Source organism: Solea senegalensis, unplaced genomic scaffold, assembly GCF_019176455.1.
Source record: "Solea senegalensis isolate Sse05_10M unplaced genomic scaffold, IFAPA_SoseM_1 scf7180000016121, whole genome shotgun sequence".
Lineage (NCBI taxonomy): Eukaryota > Metazoa > Chordata > Actinopteri > Pleuronectiformes > Soleidae > Solea > Solea senegalensis.
The window spans coordinates 1-21,775 of NW_025321602.1; the positions used below are offsets into that span (position 1 = coordinate 1).

The window sequence follows — 21,775 nt, forward strand, 5'->3', positions numbered from 1 at the left end:
CAGGAAGGATGTTTGTGGTGCAGCATCTGGTCTGAAGTGAACCCACTTCCTCTTTCTTCGCTCATGTGGCTCAGACCAAACACTGATCCTGGATTCTTCCAGAGCACAATGTATCGACTTCACAATATCAATAATGAACACATGACAAGATTGTTCCTCCTCATGCCATTTATGTTTGTCCAAGAATTCACCATAAAAATGCAGATTTTACATTTTGTGTACTGAAACTGAAGTTTGTAAACCAATAAGTTTCACGTCTTTATCGCACTGTGAGACAGACTTAAAAAGAGGAAACTGAAGTTTGTAAACCACTCACTCATTTTTTTTTATATCACAGCACACAGGAGGTGTTGATCCACTGCTGCCTCCATTACTAAGGTCTAATGTCTGATTTTGTCAGTTCGGCTTTTGAAGTCCATCATTCTGATAACCTCAGTGACACAAAGTGACCACACGAGGCAGCAGTAGACCAGCAACTCCTGTGTCCCCGTGAGCTTAAATCACTGATTTTGTCTATGGGGTTTGGTGTGGGAGAGTGAGTGTTTTACAGACTTCAGTTTCCTGTTGGAAAAATCTGTCTCATGTTCTTAAGATATCGTAGATTTTATTAGGCGAGTCTTTGCGTCCCCACCGGCTGTCACACACACACACACACACACACACACACACACACACACACAGAGCAGTCCATGCCCATTATATGTCAGAGCCTCGTACGACCACACTTCAGAAAAAGCCCAATAATGACAGCCTGTGATGTCTTCATGTATGAAGCGTCTTCCCACACACAGTCTTGTGGAGACGGTCAGGGACGGTTCACGCCCACATTGGTGTAAATTTATCCCGTCCTGCTGCGGCGCCGAGTGATTGAAATGGACTTTGCTGTCGTGTTGAATCAAAGCGTTCACAGACAGCTGTCAGAGGACACGCTGCTGTCCCTGACATAGATTGGGTGGGACACACACACACACACACACACACACGTCTGTGCACCTGCACAAACACAGGAGAACAGATGTTGTTCCTCTGGCGCTGTGTAACTGTGTCGGACTTTGTTTGGTTTTTTTTTAGGTCTGTCTTCCCCGTGCACCCTTCGTTCAGGGTTCTGGCCCTGGCTGAGCCTCCTGTTGTTGGTGGCAGCAGCGGTGAGGAGGGGGAGGAGGAGGTGGCGGCAGCAGAGGTCAGCAGTGGTTGGGCCCAGAACAGCTCACCATGTTCTTCTACCACACTGTCCCTCCGTTGGCCAAAGCAGAGGAGATGGGCCTCATACAGGGACTGGTGAGACACACACACACATACACACATAATCTGTTACCAATGCTTATATTGCTAAGGTACAGACCAATGCTAATGTTGCTAAGATATGGACATAATCTGCTACCCAAGCTAATGTTTCTAAAATATGGAAAGAATCTGTAATTAAAGGTCGTTTTGATAGGTTACAGACCAAAGCTATTGTTGCTAAGGTACAGACCAAAGCTAATTTTGCTAAGGTACGGGCTGAATCTGTTACCAATGCTAATGTTGCTAAGATACAGACAGAATCTGTTACCAATGCTAATGTTGCTAAGATATGAACCAAAGCTAATTTTGCTAAGGTACAGACAGAATCTGTTACCAAAGCTAATATTGCTACGGTACAGACCAAAGTTAATTTTGCTAAGATACGGACTGAATCTTTTATTAGAGCTAATGTTGCTAACGTTTTTCATAATAGTAGGAATACTGTATGATCAACCATGTTTCCATGACTCTCCTCTTCATCACTCTTCCTCTCTGTCAGACTCCTAATGTTCCCACAGAAGCAGCAGAGCAGCTCCTGCAGCTCACACACACTCTACGCAAGACTAACGACCCCACTGTAAGTGTGTGTGTGTGTGTGTGTGTGTTGTCTTTACATACATATGTACACACTGTGTGTTATCTAATAGTTTATTGTGTGTGTGTGTGTGTGTTTTCAGGCCCAGTCTCTGGCCTCGTCTCTGTCCACCAGACAGCTGCTGAGGATCTGTCGTCGTCTCTCTCAGTATCCTGAGGAGAGCATCGCTCACGCTGTCAACAAGGCCTGTCTGTCCAGGTACACACACACACACACACACACACACACACACACAGGTCTGTGCAGCTATCCTTTAAGGACTCTGCCTTGACTTGGGTTCCCATGGGTCCTTGAAATCCTTGAATGTTGATGAAGTTGTCCTCATTTTTTAAGCCTTGTTAGCACATTCTCACCTTGAATTTGAGGGATTTGGTCCTGGAAAGTCCTTGAAAAGCCCTTGAATTTGATGTCAACCAAGGTGTGGGAACTCCGATTATCACTATTATTAGAACCAGTTAATAACTAACCTTAACCTTAACCTTAACCACAATTCAAACATTAGTCCTTAGTCCAGTTCCTCAGAAATGAGGTTCTGCCTCATCAGGACCAGGTTTTGGTCTCACAGGGTCAGCGTTTATGACAGAAAGAGGTCCTAAAGAGAAAATAAACACAAGAACACACTTTTATTTGTCTTTGTTTGTTGTTGTCGTCGTAGGTTTCTGCCCAGTTTAGCTCGAGCCTCGCTGGAGAAGAGCCTCGCTAACGGCTCCATACAAGAAAAACCAGGTCCCAGTGAGGCGCGTGATTACACCTGTAAGTTTCCTACATAAAACATTTTAAACATTCAACTTGTTTATCTGTATAACACTCTTTTTTGAGTTAACCAAGGACGCAGACTCATCTGTTAGCCACTGTTAGCAATTCCAGTCGTTAATAGCGCTGTTTGTGGGATATACATCGAGAAAAGGATAAATACATGAACAGCACTACGTGTGCGACTGATTTACTGTGAAACAAATACGACAGAAGTGGCGTTAGCAGTAAACGTAGCCCAGTTAGCGAGTGTGTGTGTGTGTGTGTGTCGGGGTTTGTGAGGTTGGAAATCCGACTTGAGAGGAAACTCAGACGTGTTTGTGACATCGCCTGAGCTGTTAGATATGACAGATGATTAAATCCATAACCCTGCGTCTGTCCCTCTGTCCTCTCTACGTCCTCAGGTTCGCTGAAGGACGGCGTGTTGACGATCGGTAACGTGTCGGCTCCCGTCTACAACCCTGATGAGAAAATGAAGGTTCCAGACGTGCTGTTTTACGACAACCCTCAGGTGATCACACGTAAAAAAACAACACACTCGCAAACGTACTGTTGACGTGACGGGATCTGAAAAATAAAAGTGCCACCGGGGGGGGACTCTGCTGGCGCGTTAATGGTCTTACTAGTTTCAGCTCTTCTTTGACAGAACATGATTCATGTTTAGAGGAAAATGGACGATAGAGTAAAAGTACGACACACCTGAGTTTGATTGACAGCTGGTACGGTCCACTAGGCGACGCCTCTGAAGTTCCAGTAGGATTTTTTTTATTAAAAACAGTTCAGATTTTTCCAGATGATGTCATGACCGAACCAGGCCTGTGATCACTGTGACAGAACCTCAGAGAACTCAGAGAAGAACCAGCTTCATGAACGACACTGACATGTGACCCAGATTTACCGCCTCCCTCTCTCTCTCCCTCTCTCTCTCCCCCTCTCTCTCTCTGTCCTCATTCTCTGCTTGTGCTGGAGACTGAAATAACAGAGGAAGAGGATGAAGAACCGGGACGATGTCCTACTTTTACGATGACCTGCTTTCCGTCCTCACGTACACACACACACACACAGTGTCCACGTGTCCGTGTCATGTTATAACTGTTTACATACATGTTTCTGCAGCACATGATGGTGATGGAGGACATGCTGAAGGACTTCCTGTTAGGAGAGCACCTCCTGCTGGTGGGAAACCAGGTGAGCGACGCACAACTGCTGAACCTTTCATCGTTTTCAATGAGCACATCACTTTGTTCTTTGACACACAACATCCTTGTATTAGCACCTACAGCAGAATCATCAGTGTTTTGATGGTGTCATGTGATCACAGTGAAAGGAACTGTAAACAGAACTCTGATCCTGAACACACACACACACACACACACACACACAAAGAGGTCATGGGATGATAATGGTTTTCAGATAAAGTATACTTGGCAAATGTCCAGTCCAAGAGAACAGTCTGAGTGAACGATGTGAGAGAACGAACGGTCCCAGAGAACAAAGGTCCCAGAGAACAAAGGTCCCAGAGAACTAACGTCCCAGAGAACAGACAGCCCCAGAGAAAGCGGACAGTCCCAGAACCACCCAAGAGAACTAACAAAGTACCTGAGAACGAACCGTCAAGAGAACGAACCGTCCAAGAGAACGAACCGTCCAAGAGAACGAACGGTTCAAGAGAACGGAGGTCCCAGAGAACGAACGGTCCCAGAGAACGGAGAGTCCCAGAGAACGGACAGTTCCTTTTATATGTTGTCATATATTATGATCCTTTCGTTCACTTGTATTTCCTCTGTTTTAAACACGTTCTCAGGGCGTTGGGAAGAATAAAATCGTGGACCGGTTCCTGCATCTTCTCAACAGACCCAGAGAGTATCTGCAGCTGCACAGGTCAGAGCCGTCACTGGTGTTTAATAAGAAAACACAAACACTAACTTCACCTTTACAGTTGATGATCAGTAACCATCAGGAATATTTCTGAATGATTCATGTTCAGTGAACGTTCACAGTGTTTGTGTAAATAATGAGGATTTTCACCAGTAAACATTTACTGTAGGAGCGTGTTCTTCCTCCGACCTCGTCCTCGTCTTCTGAGAGCAGCACAAACTATTTTAGTTCTCCGTAAACGAGGCCATCGCTCACCAGAACCAGGACGTCACATGATCACGCTCACAGTCAAGAAGAAGGAGAAGAAGTGGTGGTTAAATCAGGTTCACTGCTTCTATAAATACTCTGGAGAACGAGGTCACACTTATTGATCCTGAATGTTTACATTTAAATAAGAATCAGGAGGAAAAAGTCTGATTCTCAAATAAAATAATCCTTTAATCTTCATTTGTCATGTGAGTCAGTCAATTCAAAATAAAACATATTCTTGAATAAAATAATCATTTAATGTCAAATACACTGAGCCTGTGTACGTGTTCAAATATTAAACCGTTATTAACACGTTTCTATCATTATTAAGAGTTTATCTCTGCACTTCAGTGACACATCAATGAATAAGTCCATGTGAGACAGTTGTGTTCACAGAGAGAGAGTGAGACAGAAGGATGGAAGTAGGACAACAGCTCAGGTCACACAGTGAGGGAACGAGGGATGAAGAGAGAGAGTGAAGGGATTATTTTTGGATGTTACCGTTGATAATCACTGCTTCATGTGTTCATCTTGTTTTGTGGCGATCACATGACGGTTCTCGTCTTCCTTCCATCACTGTAACACAAACACATGTCTGTGATGCATGTGTGAGTGTGTTAAACCTGCTGTTTGTGTGTCCTCTGTTTGTCTCAGAGACACAACTGTCCAGACTCTGACTCTGCAGCCTTCAGTCAGAGACGGTGTCATCATCTATGAGGACTCTCCACTGGTCAGTGACTCACACACACACACACAATCATTACACTTACAGGATTTAACTTCTACACAAGTAACCTTTGACGTGTGTGTGTGTGTGTGTGTGTGTGTGTGTGTGTGTGTGTGTGTAGGTGAAGGCAGTGAAACACGGTCACATATTAGTGACCTGAAAAGCTCCCACAACGCCACCTGTATCCTGAAACTCTGGTGGAGTGGAGAGATGATCCTGGCTGATGGACGGAATCATCTCAGGTACACACAAACACACACACACATATAACAACAACAATAATAATCCTTCATTATTTTTTTCTTACATTTTCTGCTAAAATCCATTTTCCTCTGTGTAGACATCATTAAACGATCTAACTTTATTTATAAAGCCCTTGACAACGACCACAGTGCTGCACACCATAGAAGAGTTTAATAACTCATCATTTCTAAATGTTTCTGAAACTTCACAATAAGACCTTTTTATTTCATATTCATAAGGAATGTTCCTTTAACTTAATAAAAAAGTCCAATAATTACTCTGTAATGACTCATAAAGGCTCAGTATTCCCTTTATTTGTGCACTGCAGTAGCTGGTGTCTGACCACAGAGGGCAGTAGAGACGCTCATTTATCATTTTAACACTTTACACTAAACTGTGTGTGTGTGTGTGTGTGTGCGTGTGCGTGTCGTCACGTCTCAGATCCTCGTGAGGCCGACAGGAGACCTAACTCCGTAATCATGCACCCAGACTTCAGGATGCTGGTCCTGGCAAACCGACCCGGGTTCCCGTTCCTGGGAAACGACTTCTTTGGAGCTTTAGGTAAAAAAAAACAAAACGATAATCTCACTCATGAACTCAAACGTCATGAGATGATGAATGTGTGTGTGTGTGTTCCAGGTGATATCTTCAGTTGCCACGCGGTGGATAACCCTCAGCCGGAGGCGGAGCTTGCGATGTTGAAGCGGTACGGTCCCGACGTCCCCGACGCCACACTGCGCAGACTGGTGTGTGCATTCGGGGAGCTGCGCTCCATGGCCGACCAGGGAACCATCACGTACCCGTACTCCACCAGGGAGGTGGTCAACGTGGTCAGACACCTGCAGGTGGGAGGGGCTACCGAGACACGCCCACTGACCTGAACGGCGACAATACCGAGAGTTGTTTTCGTTGTGGTCGTAGAAACACGAGCAGGAGAGAAAACTTCACACAGTCAAAAATAATCTGTCAGTGACTTTAACTTCAGATAATCCTGTAAATCTAATCTGACTGTTTTGTTCTTTAAAACACAAAGAAATTACATTAAAGAAAACTAAAGTATACTTCAGTAAGTAAAAGAAAGAAATCTGACATGACAGAATGTCTTTGATAATATGAGATTAAAATAAAGTAAAACAGCGAGGGACCAGATTAACAAGGAGGTGAGACACAGATTAGAGAAGAAGAGGGAGACACACACACACAGTCTTTTATTGATTGTGAATCAGTTTATTGACAGTTTTTTTTTTATGATCCTCATAACACACATAATCTAGGCTGGATTATTTTTCTTAAACCTTTTTGGTCTGTCAGATCAAAGGTCAGGGAACATGTTATTGTCATTAAAGTCCACTTTAATCTGTTTCTTAATCCAGTTTGAAACAGACGATGATTCAAATGACAGATTATTGTTGTCGTTTACAGTTGTTACTGTAACACACACAGGATTCTGCAGCCTCAGATGATTTCTAATCTGACCCTCTCCTCTGTGTGTGTGTGTGTGTGTGTGTGGCAGAGGTTTCCCAGCGAGGGATTATCCAGCGTGCTGAGGAACGTCTTTGACTTTGATTCTTACAACAAAGACGTGCGTGAGGTTCTGATCGAGGCTCTGCACAAACACGGCATTCCCATCGGAGCCAAGGCCTCGTCTGTCAGTCTGGCAAAGGAGTAAGACAGCGCGGAGGGGGCGGGGCTATCATCCCATCACACACACACACACACACCCGGACCATTCTGATCATGACTGGACTTTTGTTCAGAGGTCAGAGGTCAACACATTTTCACTACAAAGTAAAATCAACCACAAAATCAAAAATACACAAATTACAAATAAAATAAATGATTCCATCTTTTAAAATGAGTGCGAAACAGACGTTTACTCTTAAATTTCTCCTCGCTGACGTCTGACACCGCACTGACAAGTGGGATTAGAAAATTCCATGGCAAACCTTTAAAACTTAAACAGGCCCCTCCCCCTTCAAACGCTTGTGCCCAACAGGTGATTGTTTAAAAACCGTAATATGTATCAAAACTAGAATTCATGTGAGGAAAGTCTCGAGTCTCGTGATCCGTTTAACGTTTGACGCCGACACTGTGACGCTCCAGACTGGGCGGAGTTTCCCATTCATGTGTATGTGGACAGTTTTTTCGGCAGTTTTTATCGCCATGGTTACTCGAAACGCCCACCGTCCCAGATTGACCTTCTTTCTGTACTCCATTGGTTTGCGTCGTCTCCTTCCGCTCCAAAACTCAGCAGCCAATCAGCAGGCAGCTTCTTAAGCCCCGCCCACGGACAGTATAGCAAACAAAAAAAAACTCAAATTCCAATCGTTGCAAACAAATAAAATACAATAATTTTAATTGCAATTTGTGTATTTTTGTTTAAATGGAGACTTTTTAAAATGATACATGACTAATAATAATTTAAAGCAAAAAACATTATTTTTTATCTAATTTCCTTTTTTCTTTAAGTTCCAAAATCAAACTGTGACTTTTTATTTCCTCAAAAAATACATTTTCTTCTTATTTAAATGTGAAATAAAGTGAATTTAAAATGTTTTAAATCGTTATTAATTTAATCTTGATAATCCTCACATAGATTAGATTAGATTAGACTTGTCATGTCCTCGTAGAGTCGGTTGTTGCCGTGGAAACACTGAGACTTCAGTGAAGTGTCCAGCAGCACTGACGTCGTCTCAATAAAGGAAAATATTTGTTTCTTCTGTCTCCTGTGGTTTCATTTTACCCAGAAATTCATTCACTCATTCATCCATTCATTCATTCATTGGTTCATAAACAGGCAGAAACAAACATTTTCCTCCTCATGAGTTTGTTTTAAAGACGACGTCTTTGTTTACATTCGATTTTCTCTTCATTTCCATTTTAGGGCAGAAAAACCTTCTTACGCCAGTGTGTGTGTGTGTGTGTGTGTGTGTGTGTTTGTGTTTGAGCGCCACCTGCAGGCCGCAATGAAGTGGTGGCTGCAGTCCAGCTGTGATTCATCACAACATCTGCACACACACACACAGTTTCAGCTCCGATTGATTTAATCCAGGACGTCAATTTGATCTCAAGTGTTTCTGTACCTTTAAAATAGTGTTATTAATAATAATAATAATCTTTAAACGTCAGGAACTCCAAATGTTTCTCTTTATTTGACATTAAATGAAGTTTGTTTTTATTATTAATAATAATAATAATAATAATAATAATAATAATTTCTCCATTTACACACAACATGTTAAAACTACAATCTCTGTTCAAAGTTAAAGATAAACTGTCATTTCCTCAGAAAAATAAAGTGAATTTAAAATGTTTTTACAGACGATCAGATTTGTAAAAGAATCTCTTTATGCTACGTTTGAGCCAACATTTAACCTCCAGGGATTAAGACTTTATAAAACTGGATTATACATATATAATCCAGCATGATATATATGATAAAGGTGTAAATAATAATAATGCATTTTACTTTTAAGGGTCTTTTGAACACTACTTACATATGTATATAAAAATATGATAATACAAGGATTCTTCTCATTTAATAACAAAAACTTTTCACTTTATTAAGAGAGAAATGAGTTAAATAATAAATAAAGTGATAATCAATAAACAGAAGATAAAAATCCATGACTGAGATGAAAAACTTCACGTACAGATAAAAGTTTATAAAAGATTAAACAGTTGAATAAAATGATGAATATTTGAGAGGATAACACTTTATTTATCAGGTTATTCACATCATCATCATCGTCATCATCTCCTCTTCCCCCTCCTCCAGGTTACCTCTGCCCGAGGTGAAGATGAGCGGTTACTGGACCGTCAATCAAAGTGGAAACGCTCGACGGAAACTTCTCTGTCCCACGGAGACGCACAACGTCCACGTCAAGGTGCAACACACAACACACAATTATACTACACTCAAGACACAACTATACTACACACAACACACAATTATACTACACACAGCACACAATTATACTACACACAACACACAATAATATACTACACACAAGACACAATAATATACTACACACAAGACACAATTATACTACACACAACACACACACAGACACAATAATACTACACACACAACTGCACACAATGACAATCAAGACACCTGACACAATTAAGACACAATAATATACTGATGACGTGCGTGCGTGTGTCACAGGGCCCTGTGTTCCTGCGTGTCCACACCTCTCCCTGTCACCCACAGGAGAGCAGAGCTCTGAGTTTCAGTGAGGAGAAAAGTCACTTTCAGATCCCTATGAACGAGGTCAACATCATCTGTGATGTCATCACCAAAGAAGGTACACACACACGTCTCTAGAGACAGTATTTGTGTTCTGTTTGTGTCGTCATAGAACATTCACTCATTCACTTATTAAAAGAGTGAAATGTTTGGTTTGGATTTTTGCCGCTTAATAAAATGCTTTTCTGGTTTTCTCTCTGGGCTTTGGTGTGGGAGAGTGAGTGGTTTACAAACTTCTGTGTCACAGTGAGATGAAGTGATGAATGTGTTGTTAAAGAGTTACACATGTAACCTGGTATAGATTTCATTCATAAATACCAACATAAAAACTAGATTTACAGGCCAGAAGAACACAATTCTTATGTGAACATGGTATCATGTGATGAACAGATGTTGATATGCGCGCTGTCTTCTTCTGAATCATCACAGATGTGTTGTACATGGCCACGTGTAACCCCGTGTCACTGTACTCCATGAAGGAGCGCGCCGACGCCATCCGCTTCATCGAGCTGTACGACGTCTTCCCGAGGACCATCAGTGGCGTGTGGCAGCCATTCGTTACTGTGGCTCCACTGGGAAGTCCACTGGACACACAGGTGGTCCTGCACGAGGAGCAGGTCAGCACACAACACACACGCACGCACACACACACACACACACACACACACACACACACACACACAGGTGGGTCTGCAAGTGAGCAGGTCAGCACGCGACGCATCATGACGCAGACTCACGCACGCACACACGCACACACACACACACACAGGTGGTCCTGCACAGGAGCAGGCCACACACACACGCACACACACACACACACACACACACACACACACACACACACACACACACACAGGTGGTCCTGCATAGCAGGTCACACACACAACACACACACACACACACACACACACACACACAGGTGGTTCTGCACAGGAGCAGGCAGACACACACGCACACACACACACACACACACACACACACACACACACACACACACACACACACACACACACACATGGTGGTTCTCAGGAGCAGGTCAGTACACACGCACACACACACACACACACACACACACACACACACACACACAGGTGGTCCTGCACGAGAGCAGGTCAGGCACACACACGCACACACACACACACACACACACACACACACACACACACACACACACACACAGGTGGCTTGCAGGCAGTGAGCAGGTAGCACACACACACACACACACACACACACACACACACACACACACACACACACACACACAGGTGGTTCTGTACAGGTCAGCACACACACACACACACACACACACACACACACACGCACACACACACACACACACACACACACACAGGTGGTCCTGCACGAGGAGCAGGTCAGCACACACACGCATTACACACACACACACACACACACGCACACACACACACACACACACACACAGGTGGTCCTGCACGAGGAGTAGGTCAAGTCGACGCGACGCATCTATTCACGCACGCACGCACACACACACACGCAGATGCACATACAGGAGAAGAGCGCCCTCTGTTGGCTGTGTTTCTTACAGTGTCACACTTCTCTCCTCCTCCTCCTCTTGCTCCTCCTACAGGAGAAGAGCGCCCTCTGTTGGCTGTGTTTCTTACAGTGTCACACTTCTCTCCTCCTCCTCCTCTTGCTCCTCCTCCTCCTCCTCTTGCTCCTCCTCCAGAGTAACACCATTCTCCTCCTGGACTTAGGATCCGGTGCCGTGCGGAGACTCATGTTGTCTCCAGACAACGATCCTCCTGCGTCCACAGCGTCCAACTGGTGGAGCAGTAAAGACACACAGGTCAGAGGTCAAAGGTCACGTGACGTGTCTGTGCTCACACAACCACAGAGACGCCATCCTGCCATGAAACACAGTGTTGCAGAGAAGACGCAGTCATGGAAACCACAGGCGTGTTTTTATTGCGATGTGTTGTCAGCGTTTGTCGTAAAGCTGCAGGTTCTGGAAGAATGTCGTCTTCGGCCGTTTTACATACTCATGAGAACCACAGGGGGGCGGTATGAGCATGAGGTCTAATCAGTTCGTCAGGTCACATGACATCCAGGGCGCTCTTTCTGTCGTTGTTGTGCGTCACATGCTTCTGTGTGTCTGTGTTTCAGGGAGGTTTTAAAATGTGCCGTGACTTCTCGCACAGAAACTGGCTTCTCTTCTACAAGGAGGGCGGGTCAGTGACACCGTCATCGTTCATCACACTGTCGTCACAACAGTCGTGCGACCGCGTCTGAGCGTCTGTGTGTGTGTGTGTGTGTGTGTGTGTGTGTGTGCGCAGAAGCTCGCTGGAGGTGCTGGACGTGCTGGAGGGCCAGGTTCACTCCATCTCTCTCCCCATCAACGTGACGTCCGTGTTCCTGGTGGCAGAGGATCGTTGGCTTCTGCTGGAGAGCGACACCAACAAGTAAAAAACGCCGCTCATTCACCGCTAAACGCTGGAAATGTCTTACAGCTGAGGTCACGTGGTGTCTACGTCACATGATCACGTCTTTATTTCACTGTCAGACTGTCTGTAAAGCACTCACTCTCCCACACCAAACCCCATAGAGAAAACCAGTGGTTTAAGCTGCTGGTCTTCTGCTGCCTCGTGTGGTCACTTTGTGTCACTGAACTAAATCTAAACAAAGATGTTAGAACTTAGTGATGAGGCAGCAGTGGATCAACACCTCCTGTGTGTGTGTGACGTTAAAATCACTGGTTTTCTCTGTGGCCTTTGGTGTGAGAGAGTGACATGTTAATTAATGATGTAATATATTTATGAAGCTCGTCTGTTCGTAGTGTTCTGCTGCTTCTTATAGGAAAGACGTGGTTTATTCATCGTCGTCGTTGTTCCTCTCCTTTATCACAGTCACTGCAATCTCACAGTGAATGAAGCAGGATTGACTTTCATTTACAGATTGTTAAAAATACTAATATTTGTGACGCCATTGTTCCTTTTTTCCATATTTTGGGGAGTTTCTTTGTCGCATAGGCAGTTGTAGCTGGTGCTGGAAGTAAAGAAGATAACTTTGAATTATCGATGTGCACAACAGTCCCTGTATTCTCACAGGGAAACATCACATCTACAGGACTTCAACGTCCTGTAGTTTGAAGTGGACGACGATGATGTTTGTTTCTCTGAAACAGGAAGTTCCTGCTGACCAAGCCCGTGCACATGGCGGCTGAAGACTCTGGAGTGTGTCAGCTCCACAGCGTCAGCGACGACCCGCTCAGCTCCGGCCACGGAGTCAGTTCAGGTACGGACGACATCGTCCTGCTTCTCTGGAGCTTTTATTTAAGACGTCACAACAGACGGATGTGTCCTCAGGCAGACACATGTCCACACCACCTCACAGAGAATCTGTCCTCTGCTTCAGATCAATATTCATATCACTCAGGACGACGTGAAGTGTCGTGTAACGGATCAGTGCAGAGGTCAGAGGTCGAGCAGTGAGCTCATCCATGATCTCAACATCTTTTCTCTTTCCTGCTCCTCCTCACAGCCGAGGCGTCCGTCCCTCAGATGGTTTCCTGTGAGCAGCTTCCTAACGAGAACCTGAGCGCCGCTCTGGACCAGAAGATCGTTTCACCGAACCGCGTCGTCGCCGACAGCGGCTCCTTCGCTCAGGTCGTGGTGGGATTTCCTGACCTGATGGTGAGATGTTAACACAACAGTCCACGTGTTCTTCACTCTTTTAAATAGACTTTACAAGGAGAAAGATCTTCCTTTTAAACTTTTCTTTATGGAGATACTTCAACATATTTGGTTTAATTGGATACACAGGTGAAGTTTTCTTTGGTCAAAGGTCAAAGGGCAAGGTGGCTTTGGTTTTGCCTTGTAAACACTATCTTTCTTTAGAATATCTATCTTTCATCACGTGGACGTTCAGTTGAACTCCACAGTGATTAGACCTTTCTGAGAAGTCAGTAGCTAAAGGTCAAAGGTCACAATGACATCAGTGAAGACACAAAAAACTAGAATCAGAATAAAAAACTCTCTGTTTAAGTCGATTAATAAGCGATGAGATAAAATAGACCTTTATTAGTCCCATGATGGTAAAGCAGCAAAATCAGTCAGAAATAAAGGCAATAAAAACAAATATATAATTATACATGCAGAGTGTACTGTACGAAAACATAAGAACAAAAGAAATAGGTAAGCAGTAATACTTATAGTAATTATAATAATTATAACGCACAATAAAAAAATCTGATCAAATAAAAAGAAAATGCACCAGAATATCGACGGAATTTAAACAATATAATGTGAATTATGAACGTGTGACACTTTCTGACCGCAGTCTCCGAACGAGGTGTACAGCTTTAAGAGACCTGACGACCTCGCGGCGATGAAGAGCAGCGACGGCGGCGCTCATATGTTCCTCAGGGGCGGAGTCCGCTCGTCCGCGCCCAAACAACACAACTGTGTCAGTCTGCTCTCGGCCAATCAGGTCGTCCGAGCGCTGCCGCCCACCAAGGTGCCGCTGAAGGAGGTCTACCCCAAAGGTCAGAGTTCACCATCATCACCACCATAAAAAACATATGAACAAGTTTGACATGAATTCACAGTGACACTGTCGTCGTTTGTTTGTCACACAGAGGCCACGCCCCCCATGGTGGCTGCGTACCTGGAGGTCACAGATCTGACCTCTAAAAAAGTCAAGTACATCCCTGTCCCCAGGTCAACACACACACACACACACACACCTGTGTCTCACTGTCTGTCCTCTCACACCACCTACTGGACACACACAGCACTGCATTTATCCTTTTTACTCTATGAGGTTTGAAACTGAATCTTTTATGTTTCTGTTGTTGTTTGATTTCTGTTTATTTTTCTCAGTGGAAACAGGATTAAAAAAACACCCACCAGATTATATTTATGTCATCTTCAGAATATTTCTGATGCTTAATCTCAGTGTGAAACAACATTTTCTGACAAGAAAAGTCAAGTTTGTAAAGCACTCACTCTCCCACACCAAACCCCATAGAGAAAACAGTGATTTTAACATCACACACACACACACACACACAGGAGTTGTTGATCCTCTGCTGCCTCCGTCACTAAATTCAAATGTCTGATTTATTCAATTCGGCTTTTAAAATCCTGTATTCAGATTGACCTCAGTGACACAAAGTGACCACACGAGGCAGCAGAGGACCAGCGGCTCCTGTGTGTCAGTGAGCTTAAATCACTGGTTTTCTCTATGGGGTTTGGTGTGGACAGATTAAAACGTGTGTTTTCTAACCCTCCTGCTCGTCTTTCTGTGACCGGCAGGTCGACGACCGTGTCGCCGTACACCAGCTGGCTGTCCAGACTGTCCGAGACGGACGTCGTCATGGCGCCGCTGGGCTCCGGGGGCGTGGTCACGGTGGACGTGGGCGGGTGCGTGCGTCTGTGGGAGACGGGTCTGGACACGCTGCAGCGCTCTCTGATGGAGTGGAGGAACATGATCGGGTCAGAGGACGGCAGACCTGTGCAGGTGACTGTGTGACGCCGCAGTACCGCTCACCCACCACTGAGGGGCAGCAGTGAGCTGCAGTACTAACACTAATGTCCCATCATGCCTCAGTCAGGCTGAATACATTAACTCCTGACACATTCCTGTTTGTTTTTTTACGATATCCGGCGTTTATGAGTGGACGAGCTTTGTGCTGGTGATGCGTGACCTTTGACCCCCTCACTATGGGTCAGAACATTCCGGCCAACACACTGAGACACCATTGTTAACGTGCGCCCACACACACACAGACAGATGAATTCTTTGTAAAAAATAATCTGGTAAATGTCGGAAGCAGAGTTCTAATCTGTTCATCTGTGAGCGAGAGGAGACTCAACACTTCACGCTTCATGTGACGCACAGATAAGATTGTTGAAGGAAGAAGTTTAAAAATCTACAGTTGACACTCGGGATTATTGGATTAGTTGCTTGAAATAGAGACAAAACAAACAAACGTCTCAATCCAGAGACACTTTGGCTCCTCCCACCACAGCTCCACAACAAAAGAGATTCATGTGAATCACGTCTTTTATCTAAATGTCCTCGTCCTCCACAGGAATGATTGATTCTCTCTCACACCAAAGTCCACAGAGAAAATCAGTGATTTTAGCTCACGGTGACACAGAAGCTGCTGGTCCTCTGCTGCCTCGTGTGGTCACTTTAAGTCACTGAGGTCAATCAGTGACACTGAAGTTAGTGATGGAGGCAGCAGTGGATCAACAAGTCCTGTGTGTGTGTGTGTGTGATGTTAAATCGCTGGTTTTCTCTATGAGGTTTGGTGTGGGAGAGTGAAACTACAGTTTCCTGTTGCAAACGTCTGTCTAACAGTGAGATAAAGACATAAAAGTGGTCTGTCTCTCTCCAATATACATCTTATGTCTTATATACAGTATTTTCAAGAACATTTAAGAGTTAGTTCATTAGTTCATTCGTAGTATAATTCCCAAGGAAAGTTTCCAATATGCAGTATTAAACTAAAGTTCCCATTTGGATGTTACGAGCTTTAATAGTTGCAGCTTTATTTGAAGGTCACACACACACACACACACACAGTGTGCTCTGTGTTTGGCTCAACAGTAGCTCGTCTGTAGTGAAACATACCTGCGTGTGTGCGTCCGCTCGCAGCTCTGAACTGTTTACACAACACGTGTGCGTGTCAGCCCACACGTTTACATGTCTTACATTACATACATGCAGTCTTTGATGTTTTCATGCTGCAAACGTTTGTGAAATGAGGAGGAAATCAAAGAGAAGCTTCACTCTCTCTTTAAAGGTTCTAGTGTGGTTGTAAGAGAGTAATCTCACAAACTAAAGTCTCAGATTAAATCTGCGATGTGCTCGTCTTTATCTCACTGTGAGACGGACTAAAGTTCCCCCTCCTCCCCCTCCTCCCCCTGCACCAAACCAGCGATTTTAACATCATCACACACACACACACACACACAGGAGTTATGGATTCACTGCTGCCTCCATCACTCAGTTCAATGATCTTATTTTGTCACTTCAGCTTTTGAAACCCTTTATTTTGATGTAAATCAGTGACACAGAGTGACCACACGAGGCAGCAGAGGACCAGCAGCTCCTGTGTCCACCGCCAGCTAAAATCACTGGTTTTCTCTCTGGGCTTTGGTGTGGGAGAGTGAGTGGTAAGAACTCTGTGTTCTGTGCAGTTGAGACAACTTCATTTTTATGACTGTGGGAATCAGTGTCTCTCCTCCTCCCTCCCTCACCCATGTCTATCAACTCATTATTGTCCCTCTCTTTTTCTTTTCTTCACCTCTCTCTGTCTCTCTCTGTCTCTGTCTCTGTCTCTCTCTCTCTGAGGCCCACATCGTGTTGGATTAACAGCCTCATAAATTTCTGATTCCCCCTTTAGACGCCTGCAGTGATTTAGGAATAGTGGCAGCCCTGTGCGTGTGCGTGTGTGTGTGTGTGTGTGTGTGTGTGTGTGTGTGTGTGTGTGTGTGCGTGTGTGTGTGCGGTGTGTGCATATGTGGTGCGGTGTGCGCGTGTGTGTGTGTGCGCAGTAAGCAGCGTGCCCACATGTCTGTACCTGAATGTTTGAACATGTGCATCAACAGAAAAACGAGTGCCAGTGATTTCAATCATGTTTGAATGTGTCTTCATTTGTTCCACTGTGTAAATCCCAGTGTGTGTGTGTGTGTTCTTGTATGTGTTACCTCTTTAGGACTTCTATTTCTGTCATTAACTCTGACCTTGTCACCAAAACCTGGTCCTAATGAAGCAGAAGAACTGGTTAAAGTTTAGACTGTCCATGAATAGTCCTTAGAAGAATAGCTGTACAAACCTGTGTGTGTGTGTGTAGTATTGACAGTGAAGTGTTGTGAATGTGATGATGTCACACACAGGTTACCTGCACACACCTGCTCAGCGCCAGGAGCACATGTTTTATATGTGGACAGATGAGTGATGTCTCCTGTGTGTGTGTGTGAGGACATTCAGATTTACATGAATCTCTTTTGTTGTGGAGCTGTGGTGGGAGGAGCCAAAGTGTCTCTGGATTGAGACATTTGTTTGTTTTGTCTCTTTTTCAAGCAAATAATCCAGTAATCCTGAATGTCTACTGTAGATTATTAAACATTTTCTTCTGCTTTATTTTAACCAGTGAACAGAGAGCAGTGAGATAAAGACGTGAACATGTGACATAGATATCGTAGACTTAAAGTGATTTTTGTTGAGTGGAATCCTCCAACTGTCCCTTTAAGAGATCCTTAAATACATATATGTATATACATATATGTATATATGTATATATGTATATACATATATACATATATGTATATACATATACATATATGTATATACATATATGTATATACATATATGTATATACATATATACATATATGTATATGTATATGTATATACATATATGTATATACATATATACATATATATGTATATACATATATGTATATGTATATGTATATACATATATGTATATACATATATACATATATATGTATATACATATATGTATATGTATATACATATATGTATATATGTATATACATATATACATATATGTATTTAAGGATCTCTTAAAGGGACAGTTGGATATATATGTATATATGTATATGTATATACATATATGTATATACATATACATATATGTATATATGTATATACATATATGTATATACATATACATATATGTATATATGTATATACATATATGTATATACATATATACATATATGTATATACATATATGCATATACATATACATATATGTATATATGTATAAAACATAGTGTGTAAAAGAAGGTATTTTTGTTGAAACCTCAGAAACCAGAGAGAGCTTGTGACATGGCTCCGCGGTGAGGTAACAGGTCTCCACCCTGGCTCACCTACAGGACCTCACCTCACACACGTGACCTCTCTCTGATTACACGCTAACACCACGCATGATGCTGTCATCAGTGTGTGTGTGTGTGTGTGTGTGTGTGTGTGTTCTGTCAGACAGGAAGTCCACCTCTCAGGTGTCAGCTTCTGTGAACCCGCGCCTTGTTCCTGTGACGCGCTCGTGTCACCTCTCTGTATATAGACGACAGTCAGCGTGTGGTGACAGCAGAGCTGCTGAATGTGGCTCCGCCTCCTCCTCCTCCTCCTCCTCCTCATTGAAACCATGATGAGTGACACTTTAAATGTGTCTGTTTTTAGGCTCACAGCAGCTTTCAGTGCTGACGCCCGCGTCAGGTTCTCACTGAGGCTGTGAGACACTCGTCTGTGTCTGTGTGTGTGGGGGTGTGTGTGTGTCTGTGTCTGTGTCTGTGTCTGTGTGTCATGTTACAGTGACAGGAGGACGTCAGTTTGTCAGATAATCTGCCGTCGTATAAATGGATTATTTTCTCCACTAATGGTCCAGAATATGTTGATTATTAATGATTTAAAAATCACTCAAACTCATTCATCTATTATAAAATGAGTTGACGGTCAATTTACTCCAGGAGTCAGATTGTGAATTTTCAGTCTTTTGGACGACACCTGCAGGGATTATTTTAAAAATACATGTGTATCATTTTAATAAATAATAATAACAACAATAATAATAACAATAATGATAATAATAACTGTGTGTGTGTGTGTTACTTAAACACAGGGATGTTTAACACAGATTTAAAGTGATGACATCTTCACTGTGAATCCACAGGAACAGAGACACTGTGTTTTATGATCTGAGGATAATCTCTGATAATCTGAGCTGGCCTTTATCAGGTCCAGCCTCCTAATCTGCTCTAAATATAAAGAGCTGACACGGCAGATTCATACATGTGTGTGTGTTCTTATTTGACGCACACACACATTCCGTTGAAAGACTTTTGTTTGTTTGTGTTTAAAATGTACGTACTACAGCTTTAAGGCGTTGAGATTAAAAAAACATGATATTTAAGTGTCAAATCTACCAGATTACAGCAAACATGAGACAAAATGAACAATTGATGTTCTGTTTTTAATCTGCACATAAACTGCATTTTCTGTCATAAACACAGGACCAGTAGAGTCCTCATGGAGACCAAAACCTGGTCCTAATGAGCCAGAACCTTAAGTTTAGGACTAAGATTTGAATTGTGGTTAAGATTAAGGTTAAGGTAAGGGTCCAGGAAATGCATTACTGTCCTTACTAAGACTGTTGTACAAGTGTGTGTGGACCGTTGGACATCAGAGGACGAGGACGCCTCACTCTGTTCTTCTTTGATAAGTCTCTGTTCAAACGGCTCAGACGCGCACGCACACAGACACACACACACACGCACACAGACAGACAGTTAAATGTCTTGCTGTATGTTAAAGATTACAGCTGAACCTCAGAGTTTCTCCTCCTCTCTCGTCTCTCGTCTCTTGTCTGTCCTGTGTGTCTCTGTCCTCTCTCTCCTCACAGTGCTGATTTTGGCTCTGATTAAAAATCTAAAGCTGTCACCACAGCGTCTCTCTCTCTCTCTCTCTCTCTCTCTGTCTGTCTCTCTGTCTCTCTCTCTCACACACACACACATGCTGCTGAAACCTCAGAGTGAAGAAATGGAAATATTCTAATCTACCACAGAGTTGGAAAAGCACAGAATAAACGAGCCAAGTGTGTTTTTTCTCTGGTTAAAAGTGTTTGTATGAGATTGAATAACATGTACGGTGTAAGAAGAATACGTTTCACTGACAGACACATTTATTATTTAGTGATTTAACAGAAAAGTCAAGATTTCTTCACTTTGTCAGCGTCTCACTCTCTCACACCAAACCTCACAGAGAAACCCAGTGATTTTAACATCTCACACACACACACACACACACACACAGGAGTTGTTGGTCCTCTGCTGCCTCCATCACTACGTTCACATGTCAGATTTATCTCAGTGACACAGAGTGACCACACGAGGCGGCAGAGGACCAGCAGCTAAAATCACTGGTTTTCTGTAACGTCTTTTCTCACTTAAATGTCTTGTTTCCTCACTGCTTGACCTTCATGACCCCTCCCCCTCTCTCTCTTTTTACAGATTACAATCCAGAGGGACAGCGGCCTCGATGTCTCCGCCCCAAAACATGGCAAGGTTGATGCCGCTAATGCGCCTCATGTTGGAGGAAACCAGTGGGCGGGAGGCACAGGTAACACGTGTTCGTCATGTCGTCGCCTCCACTCTCATGTCGTCTCATGACGACAGACGGTGATGATGATGATGATGATGCTGCTGTTCCTCTGCAGGCGGCAGAGACACGGCGGGTCTCGGCGGTAAGGGCGGACCGTATCGTCTGGACGCGGGACACAAGGTCCACCAGGTGTCCCAGGCGGAGAAGGACGCGGTCCCCGAGGAGGTCCGGAGAGCTGCTCGAGACATGGCTGAGAAGGCCTTCAAACAGAGGTACCACAGGGGGAGGAGTCACTGTGTGTGTGTGTGTGTGTGTCAGGTTCAGAGGTCAGTCCTTTCAGCCAGCTCGACCATGAAGGACGTCTCTGTTCATGTTCGCTTCAAACACACTCCCTCTCTTTACTCCCCCTCCCTCACCCTCTCACACACTGCCTGCTTTCACACCAGGAGGACGACACCCCTCCTCCCTGTCTTTATCTCTTCTTTCTTTCACCTCACATCTTCACAACACACGAGATTCATGGCAGCCATGTTGTCTCTCCTCTGTCAGTTACGTCACACAAACACACTCAAACTATCCTTTAATCCTCTTTAAGTTTCTTCTTTCTAACCATCGATATCTGGCTGAGCTCAGTGACAGTCCTGTAGCTACACGCTGATATCGCCCCACACACACACACG

At 43.8% G+C, this 21,775-nt stretch overlaps 1 pseudogene; it reads left to right on the forward strand.

Moving 5' to 3' along the window:
- The first annotated feature begins 1,005 nt into the window (after window positions 1-1,005).
- LOC122762834 lies at window positions 1,006-21,367 on the forward strand (annotated as a pseudogene).
- Window positions 21,368-21,775: the final 408 nt, after the last annotated feature.